A 10,642-nucleotide genomic window follows, 5' to 3' on the forward strand; every position below is an offset into this window, starting at 1 on the left:
TGGGGTGTGGGAGGGGCGTGGGGGGGGGGGGGGATGTGAGATAAGTTTGGAGATGGAGGGAAGGACCTAATTATATAGAAGATTATGTGAAGAATTTTGGATTTTACTAAGTGCGATGGGAAGCCACTAAAAAGTTTTAATCAAAGAAGTGACAAGAAACAATTTATATTTTTAAATTATCCCAATGGCAGCTGCATGCAGAATAGATTTGAGGTGGGGCAAGAAAGTAACCAATTACAACCCTTGCAGGCAGGAGATAATGCTGACTTGGACTAGGGTAGTACCAATGGACAGGGAGAAAAATGGATGTGAGAAATATTTTGGATGAGGAGAGAAAGCAAAAGGTTAAGGATGCTTCCTAGGTTTCTATTGTAAACAAATGTGTAAAGGCAGATGTTATAAATGTGTAAAGAGGAAAAAGGCAAGAGAAGCAGGCTTTGGAACAAGAAACAATTGAGAGTTCAATGTGGGATGCCTGTCAGTTATCCATTTGGACACATCCGGTAGATAGCTGGTTATAAAGATCTAGAATGGAGGTTAGGATTGGAGGTAAAAGGTTAGGTATCGTCAATATATAGATGGCATTTAAAGTCACAGGAATGGATGAACTTATCTAGGGAGAGGGAGAGTACGAATGAGAGGAGAAGAGAAACGCTGAGTTTCATATTTTAAAGGATGGGGAGAGGAGGACCCTCCAGAAGAGACTGAGGGAGTAGCTGGTCAGGTTGTTTAAAACTAGAAGAGGTCTATAAGTACTAAAAATAAGGGTTTCAAAGAGGAGGAAATGGTAAATTATATGATTGCAAAGAAGACATGAAAATGTCCCTTGATTTTGGCATCATGGAGGTCACTGATTGGTATAGTGAGATTATCAGGTGGATTGAGTTCTGCTGCAAATATCACAGAATCATTTACTGTGGATTAACCCTTGCACCATCAAGAGTCCACTGGATCCAATTTTAGAGTTTGAGTTTCTTTTCTGAGAGGTTCCACCTATTTATAAGGATGGATATTTTATGAGTTTTCCTAAACTCCTATTTTTCCCAAAAAACAAAAAGTAAATGTACTTAAAAAATGTAATAACTTATTCTGTTTTGCAATTACCATATGGGTACATTGAAGATTTTTATAATTTATGGGATCTTAGTGATCTTAATTTTCTTTAGCTTTAACCATTTTGCTGTATTATCATTCTAGGAATTATTTCAACATTACTCAACAACAATGCCCCATTATGCTAGAGAAGACAACATAAGAAGACAACAATTTGGAATTGCCTAGAACATTGATTCAATGGTAAAATAAATTATCACTATTACATCATTCTTCTATTATCTTATTATGTTGTCCAAAGCACTATCTCATCTTTTAAGAAGGTATAAAAAAAATCTGGAAACATTATCTTTGTAGTTTTTTATTAAACCTTTTATTAATCACTGGTGAGAATTCAGAAATTTCATGTTTTGTTCCATAATGGCAAAGAAAAGAAACTGATAGAAGAAAACACTTCAAAAGTATCAGAAAAATCAGAAAATAAATGCAAAAAGACACTAGACTTTAATGATGATGGTGAAGTTTATCACACAAGCGGAATACCAAATGATGAGTCTTTATTTATTTTTAAAATATTTTATCTGTGTGTGTGTGTGTGTGTGTGTGTGTGTGTGTGTGTTTAAGTAATCTCTACACCGAATGTGGGGCTTGAACTCAAAACCCCGAGACCAAGAGTTGCATGCTTTACCAACTGGGCCAGGCAGCCCCAGATGATGAGTCTTTAGATGATGATATCCTAAATTCTCTCAAACTCAAGAACTGATAATTCAACAATATATATTTAAAGATAAAAAGGAAATATGGTATTCTTATCCATTCAACAGGAATGACTTCATTATTCAATATTTTGCAACAAGAACCTGAGCCATCCAAAAAAGATGTACTTTGTCATCTTTTTTGATGTTTTGCATCATACATAGTTGATACAGTTTACAAGTCAACAAATGCTAAAGGCAATGTATACGCAAAGGTGAATGGAAGGAAATCATGACGTAGAGAGGAAAAATTAACTGAATTGCTAATTCTTTTTTCCTCCAGTTTTACTGAGATATAATTGACATACCTTGTATAAGTTTAAGAAGTCCAATGTGTTTAAATCGTTAGTTCTAATCGTTGTTTATAAATCTAAATATGAAAATGTTTTAAACTGAGGGCTTCAGAGGGGAGGGGGGTGGGGGAATGGGATAGGCTGGTGATGGGTAGTAAGGAGGGCACGTATTGCATGGTGCACTGGGTGTTACATGCAACTAATGAAGCATCAAACTTTACATCAGAAACCAGGGATGTACTGTATGGTGACTAACATAATATAATAAAAAAATATTATTATAATAAAAAATATGAACATGTTTTATAGCTAAGAAGATAGCTATCTTCTTTTCAACAAGATTTCAAGCCACCATTTTCAAAAGTATTTTTGTTGATTCAAGTGCAAGAAGCAGCAAAAGTAAGAATAAACTAGCACATTAGAGATGTATTCTTAATTTGGAGTCAATATTTATGAGATGATTTTGTTCCTGGTTCATATATATTGACTGATCAATAGTTGTAAAGGATATGGCTTGGGGTACCTGGCCTCCGTCGGCAGAGCATGTAACTCTTGATCTCAGCATTGAACCCCACGATGGGCATGGGATTACCTAAAAAAAAAAAAAAAAGACATGGCCCATTTAGGGTAATATTTCTTTAATTGCAGGAAAATATAGGATAAAAATTTGAATTTGCTATGTTCAAATTCTTTTTTTTAAAAAGATTTTATTTATTTATTTATTTGATAGAGAGCACAAGCAGGGGGAGTGGCAGGCAGAGGAGAGGGAGAAGCAGGCTCCTGGCTGAGCAAGGAGCCAGATGTGGGGCTTGATCCCAGGACCCGGGAATCATGACCTGACCTGAAGGTAGACGCTTAACTGACTGAGCCACCCAGGTGCCCCACTATGTTTACATTCTTATTAAAATTTATTTTAAAATTGTTTCACTACTATCCTTTATTCTTGCTTCTTATAAATGATTTGCAAAATGACTTAAAAATATGAAAAAATAGGGACCTGGGATTGAGTCCCATGTCAGGTTCCCTGCTCCACAAGGAGTCTGCTTCTCCCTCTGCCCCTTTCCCAATCGTTCTCTCTCTCTCAAATAAAATTCAAAAAAAATTTTTTTAAACTATGAAAAAATAAAGTAGTTCCTTTGGTGATGATTGGTGTCCTGAGGGTTAAACAAGCAGGGGCTTATTTGTTTCACATAACAAGCAATAGAGAACACAAAATAGGACCCTCTTACAGACTGCTTTTGGCCTCAGATAATAGAAATATCATCCAATCAAATGGGGAAGGTTAGCTTAGGGTAGACGTATTGAGGCTCCACAATCTTATCAAGACACAGCTTGCTTCCACCTCTCTGCTCTGCCCTCTCCCGAACTAACTGGTTTTATGCCCAGGCTGCTAGTAAGACAGCTGTAGAATTACACGGACACAAACAACATCCAAAGGAAGAAACAACAACCACCCCCATCTCTCCTTAGAATTCTCTTAAGAGTGAGAAATCACTCCTTCTCTAGCTCCTTTCCTTCTTGCCTCCTTGGCTAGAATTGCCTCACGGGCTCATTCCTGAACCAATACCTTGCACAAGCAATGGAATGACCCTCAGATCATTCAGCTAGTTTGGGGATAATGTCAGTTTACCTGAAGCACGCTGGCCTAGGGGAGAGATGGACACCTGAACAAAACTGGAGTTCTGTTAGGAAGAAGGGGTAATAGATATTAGGTAGGCTATAGAGTACAGGGCAATCTAATCGTACAAGTGAAACTCCTAAAGCAACTTCCAGAACATACATTCATTCACTGGAGAGAACTGTCAGCAGGACTCAGAACAGAACAGGATAAGTAAGTTAGCTCTCTTACAATTCCTCCTTTCCCATCTTAAGTGTTATTCTGTCATCTCCCAAGAATTCTGGATATTGTTTTATTCCTTTCTCTTCTTGACAGCTGCATACAGGAGAAGCCAGCCAGTAGATTTTCTAAGATGGAGTGAGTGGGATGAGGCAAATGAGATGTATGGAATTGGGACAAGCCACACGACCGTGCTGGAGACTGGGAGTATGACGAACTTCAGGGAGTAAGGCAGTGACCAATGGACGACAGGCAAAAGATGGGGTTTTTGAAGAGGCCTTGAACAGACAAGAAGAGAAATAACGAAACCGGGATAGGAGAGCTGCCTACAGCTATCTCCCCACATTTTGCTGGTCAGGATTTTTGTATGCTTTTAAAATTAAGAGTGCGATGTGTGGCCAGAACCAGAATGAGGAAGAATGTGGTGTTGAGAGGAAGCCAAGGGAGAAAAGGGAGAGAGGGGAACCATCGTAGTTCCTTTCTTTCTCGCCTAACTGAAGTCTGTCCTTAATAGTTTGAAATGCACACACCCCCTTTATAGTTGCCCAGTGAAGATCAAAATTGAGGGTGATGTCTGGGGCAGGCTGATTTTTGAATTGCCTCTTTTGGGTGATTCTGCACACTTGGACTGGGGCTCGAATTGAAATAGTCCTTGGAGGTGGGGGGACACAAGGGACACCATGCCGAACTCCTCTTAAGTGTGCAGTTACAAAAGCTGTAGGCATGAGAATGCACTTGAGTTTGGAGAATAAAGGACATTTTCTGCGCAAGGATGGGGGAAGGGAGAGTGGTCAAGTGCCAGCCATAACATGACCTGGAACCATGTCTTAATAAAGTCACACCAGATGAAGCCAATACCTGTTACATAGGATACTGACCAATACTGGCAGTTCCATGAGGTAGATGCTCCCAGTAAACAGAGATACCAACGTTGCAAATCAGAGTTCTGTGTACACTCCATTGTGCAAAACAAGGACTGCTTACTGGCATGAACACTTAATCCACCATTTTAATAGTAGAAATCTGAACGGGGAAAAAAATGACTGAATTTCAATTTCTACCACTTTTCCCTTACTTTTGTGAAATTTCAGCACATCATCATTCACAGCTAGTTTCCTACCAAAGCCAGAAAGAAGTATTTTTGATTACTGATGTTCATGGAAATACATTTGCCTTTTTGAGTTTCCAAGGGATCTCCTTTGAACAAGTCTAAGAGAATCCAGGTGAGTCACTGTTCATTGCTCATGAAGGAGAAGCTACGAGAGGCAGGGTTGGAATCTTACTTTTATCTCGATTACTTCTCAGCAGAAAAACTGAAGAGCTAACGCTATAAGGCAGATTAAGAAGCTGGTTTGAGTCTGGCACGTTTCTACACCATCAGAGGCTGTTGGGAGAGTTCCACACCAGAGGCTAAAGTTCTCACAGAGGCTGGGTGGGACTGGGTAGGAAAGTCGACTCAAATACGAAAACTCCTCCCTTCCCCAAATCAAATAATAGCTCTCTGCTGTTGATATCAGGTTATTATATGCCTTGATTGTTAAATATGTATTAGGAAAGCATTCTCTCGTTACGAAATAGCTTCTCTTAATTTTCTAAATCTATGTAGTGAATTCCATGTGTTTTTTAATTGCACAAGCAACTTTTTATAACTAGTGACCCAAGATGCTAAAGAGCAAATAATTCGACTAAACAGTTTCAATTAAAAAACAAAAAAACCCGGAGAGATCTAATCTGGGTATGGTAGAAACATGCCAATACCTTGGGTGTCGTGAGATTCGAATCAGTCCTGTGAAACAGCAACCTCATGTATTAAATCCTTTCCCCTACCATGGGCTTTCTATACACGAGCACTTGCACCTGCACAAAGCGAGGACCCAAGTTCAGGGGCTTTGTCTCAAAAGAACAAAGATCGGCCCAGCTGCTCCCTCGCTTTCGAAAGAATGCAGCCACCTCCGGCACCCCTCGCCGCTCGCGGAGCTGCGCCCCACCGGCATCCCACCCCTCAGCGCGGCGGCCGCCCCCGCCTCTCGGGCCCCTTTAAGCGCCGCGCCCGCGCCGCCTCTGCTCCCCGAGTGCCGGGAGCACAGGGCCGCCCGATCCGGGCCTCGCCTCCCGCCGGGGTTACGTGAGCCCGGGGCGGGCGGCCGCCGGGCCAATGGCCGCCGCCGGGGCGGCCGCGCTCCTCCCGCGCCGCCGCCGCCGTGGGGCTGCGGGCTCCTCCCGCAGGAGATAACTGTCAGCGCGCGAGGCGGCGGCGGCGGGCCGGCTCAGTCATATGACCGACCTCCGGCGGCCCCGACGCGGAGCAGAGTTACTCAGCCGCAGCGGCCCCGCGCTCCCACAAGGCTGGGCGGCCGCGCCGCCGCCGCGATGGCCCCGCCGCCGCGGCCGCCGCCCCCGGCTGCGCGCTGAGCTGCCGGCCCCCCGAGCGCCACGGCCGGAGCTGCAGCGGCGGCGGCAGCATCATGGCCCCGACCCTGCTCCAGAAGCTCTTTAACAAAAAGGGCAGCGGCAGCGGCGGCAGCTCCGCGTCGGCGTCTGCCCAGGGCAGGGCTTCCAAGGAAGGACCCGCGTTTAGGTGAGGAGGCGCCGAGAGGCGAGACTGGAGCGGGACCGGAGTTGGCTTCGGTGCCCGCCGGGGGAGGGAAGGAGAACGGAGTGGGCCGCTCGGGACGTCGCAGCCCGTCGCCGGCACCGGGTCCCGGGCTTGTCATCGTGGACACGCCTGATCCGAGTGGGGCTCCGAAACCTCTTTGACCGGGAGGGTCCTTTCCTCCCTCCCTCTCTTTCCCCACTACTCAGGGTCCCTTCCTCCTGGCAGAGAGTTCTCTTGTGTTCCTTGGCATTCCCAGGCGTGCGCTTGCTTGGCTGTGGAGATGGGAGATTCGCCGTGAATTGGGGTGAACCCCTTCCCGGCAGAGCCTCCTGGGCGCCTCTGCGGGCGCTGCAAAGCTGTGAGCTGTCATTTTGAGGGCAGCTCCAACCTATTGTGTACGTGACAGTATTTTGAAGTTAGGAAGGAGCAACAGTCACGAAAAAGGCATCTTCCTTCTCTCTTGCTTATGTGACAGGCTCTTAGACGGATGAATGAAAGTATGTAATTTCCACATCATTTTGAAGGTTGATGCCGCCTGATGTATGGAAAAGGGGAGTAAGATGCTTTTATGAAATGGTTGAGTTTTTAATTTAACAACGCTGATGCATATATCTAATAGATCCGACCTTGTGAACACACAACTTTGAATAATAATTGCTAGTATTTATTGAGCGTTTACCAACTTAAATGGTTTATGTTGATTTCTTTCATTTCTTTCTTCAACAACCCTGTGAGGTAGGTGCTATTACAACTCCCATTTTACAGATGAGGAAACTTAAAGCCACAGAGAACTTAAACAGCATGCCCAAGATCCACCGGAGTAAGTGGCTGAGCCTGTGTTTTGACCCAAGCAGTTTGACCCCGGAATCCAGTCTTTAAAATCTCAATGTTATTCTGCTTTCAAGACCTAACTTTTAGCAGGTGACGTAAAATGTCCTATGTTGCCTTTCAGCACACATATGTTGAGAAGTTTTATGCATGTACTTTTAACAAGTTTTATTCAGCAAAGTTTCAAACTGAGTATCTACTTCAACTGTGACAGAGTGCTACACGTTTCTTTGACCAAAATGTCTTGCAAAAATAGTTTATTGAACAAGTCCAGAACCAATATAATAAACCTTTTAGAAGTTTGGAGTGAAACTTTGAATAAATTTTGGATTGAGTTTTGTATTCTAGATTTTGCTTTTCTTGAATTCCATTCATTGAAAACAGCTCCTCACTGCAGTTATGTGAATATTAAATATCAGTATTTTGTGTTTGTGAGGGTGTGTGGGTGTGATGTTGTTTGGAAGGTAAATTGTGAGGACTTTAAACTACCCTAGTTAAATTCTCATGTTTCCTTTAGACTAACTGGATCCTTATAATTTGAGTAGGGAATCCTATTCCTTTCACTGCTTTGAGTACTAGTGATGTTGTGTCCCTTCTCAGAATGGTAGAATTACTTCAGACCCGGGGTATGGAATTTCTTTTCTTCCTTCCCAGTAACCCAGACTCGATCAAGGGAACAAAGCCTGGAGAAAAAAGGGCATGTGTGTTGCTGGTGTCTTTACTTTGGCAGCCCTTGTCAAGGACATTTAAAGCCGTTTTCATGCTGGTGGAGATAGTGGAGTTACACTGTCATTGTTTCCTGTGCTCGCTGCCCAGTTGCCCACCACCATTTCCTCCATCCACAAGTTTAATTGAGTGTATTTTGAACAAAAAAATTGTGGCTATATTTAGGGCTTGGCCATATTAGGGCAATTGATTCCCATTTTGTGGGAACATTTTCAGTATAATGTTCTGACGTCCCATTGGTGTATAATGAAGAACATAAAAGTATGCCAAGGACTGTTTTTTTTTTCTTGACCTCGTTAGGATTTTCTACAAGTTTTTTGAGTTAGATTTTTGAGGTAGATTGGGAGAATTGGAGCTGTCAGTTGAACATTTCACTCCTGAGGCCCTTCAGCAGTGTCCCTGCTAGGGGTCATCATGGAAAAAGAAGTGAACAAGCACATGTCTGTGAAGATGCAGGAAGGTGGGGGACAAATCAGCCAGTGCACACCAGATCAACAAAGGACACCCAAGCAAGTCTTTGCTCCTGTCTCTCCACCTAGTCTAACTCTCAGATGCAGTGTAGCCCTCCTGGGAAAAGTCTCCTAGAAAATTTCCTTTTCTTGCCCTTGTGCTTCACTTTATCCAGGTTTTACTAGATAGAAGCTGGCATGTGTTTTGGGGGAAGTGGGTGCCTTATACAGGGATTAGCTGCAGGAACCCACTTCATAGTTGAATAGATTTGGAGAAGTTAAAGTTAAAAATCTAGTTAAAATTAGGTTAAAAATCTAGTATTCCTAACGTGAATTTATATTTTTCAGTGCATTTAAATACAGTATGTAACTTGTGAATCTTGGGAATGAAAGTCTCCTGAGGAATCAGATAGACTTTTTGGGCAGTTTTGTAGCATATATTAACATATATTTTGGAGAAAAGCCCAAGTAAAAATAAGATCCAACTTTATATATATTTTATAAATATATATATAATATATATATGGGCTTACATATATACCCACACACACATATATTTGTTTTAGAGTTTGTGAAAGCCTTTTTATATCTCTTCTCTTTCTGTGATGGACTTTCACTAGTTATTTTAAACTTTTCTCCAGTTGTCTGAAGTTTAGCCTTTTGTCAAGTTTTGCCCTCTGTGTTACTCTGTTTACTCTTGTGTACTTCCTGGGCACTTCCCTCGGTTTCTTAGTGTTCCCTCTCTACCGGTTTTCACATACCGTATAGTTGGTTAGAGAGGACAGTTTTTGTCCAATATAAGTGGCTTATCTCACAGGTCATTTTCAGATCTTCATGCTCTCTGGTGTTCCATTTAAAAAGAGGAACATCACAGTCAAGATTCCTTCTTAAGTGTATTTTGTTTGGGATCTCAACAAAAGCCCTTTCATAGCTTTGAGGAAAGAGACTTCTAGGAAAACAAAAGAAATCAAAAGAGATTGATTTTACATGTTTGGGAGAAGTAGTTAGGAACAATATATGATTATGGTATTTGTGAAGTGTAAGCTCTATTTAAAGTTATAAAATTCCATCATGATTTTGAGCTTTGAGATTATTCTCTATTTGCTGGTCTTCAGAATACTTTCACTTTTAATTAGTTGATACATAAATATATATCTGAACAACCCTTTGTTCTAGAAGGATAAAGTAGCACAAAAAGAGGTGATTTGTCTAGTGGCTCAAGTCAGAAGTAAAATTGGGTTCCTGGTTACCTTGGATTTGAGGTTACCATGTTCACATAGGAATGTAGAAAATTTTAAAAGCCAAGGTACGCCCATTGACTCACGTGGTTCAGGTTTGAGGTTTTATCTTGTGGTGTCTTTTTTTCAACATGTTTTGTTTTTTAATGTTTCTGTTAAATTAGTAGACCAGTCTTCATCTAAAATGGATATGTAACAGGGAGGTAAAAGGATCTTAGGTAATCGAGTATTTTCTTTTGGACCAGTTAGATGAAGTGAGTAAGCTTATGTATCACCTGGGACATGAGAAGTAAGTGGAAGCATTTCAGCTGCTTGGTAGCTAGCTCTGTAAAGGCTAGAAGTAGATTCCATTCCTTTTCCCCTCCAGTCCCGAATATCTAAGGCCAAATGGCCTAGTTACTACTAATCCACATTGTTCTGTTAGAACAAATTTAAGTACCCTGTTACAGGGTTAGTATAAGTATAATTTAATCTACTTATCATCATTATCAAGTAGCATCTGATGCTCATGTGCTTGTGGCTTTGTGCTCCACCTGGACACATCAAGATAGGATACTCATGGTCCTGCCTACCGGAGTTTGCAATCTAAAGGATAACAGATTATTTACCAAGATGAATAAACAGCAAAGTACACATTAGAAACTATAACGAGAAGGTAATTCAAACAATGATAAAGAGTAAATCTTTAAGTATAGGATTAAGAACTCACTGTTCTTATGCTTAGTGTGACTGAGGGTAGGAGTGGAAATTGGTCTCTTGGACAGAAGGAAATTACACAGAAGTGCTTCCTGCCCTCCCACTGTCAGCTTCCAGGACATACGCATTGTTAATGAGATTTTTCTGAAGTAGGGAGAATATTCTGGAGAA

General features: G+C 41.8%; 1 long non-coding RNA gene across 2 annotated transcripts in view; it reads left to right on the forward strand.

Annotated features, from left to right (window-relative positions):
- The window catches only part of LOC103658067, a 30,907-nt gene extending 26,406 nt beyond the window's left edge, over positions 1-4,501 (forward strand). Inside the window, exons 3-4 of one of the 2 annotated variants that reach the window (XR_567039.2) lie at positions 1,198-1,296; positions 4,035-4,501. This is a non-coding gene — a long non-coding RNA (uncharacterized LOC103658067). Of the gene's footprint in view, positions 1-1,197; positions 1,410-4,034 lie in introns of those variants that run through there. The other variant, XR_567038.2, reaches the window with a different exon arrangement.
- Positions 4,502-10,642: the final 6,141 nt, after the last annotated feature.

Source organism: Ursus maritimus, unplaced genomic scaffold (assembly GCF_017311325.1).
Source record: "Ursus maritimus isolate PB19 unplaced genomic scaffold, ASM1731132v1 scaffold_11, whole genome shotgun sequence".
In the NCBI taxonomy this organism is placed as follows: Eukaryota; Metazoa; Chordata; class Mammalia; order Carnivora; family Ursidae; genus Ursus; species Ursus maritimus.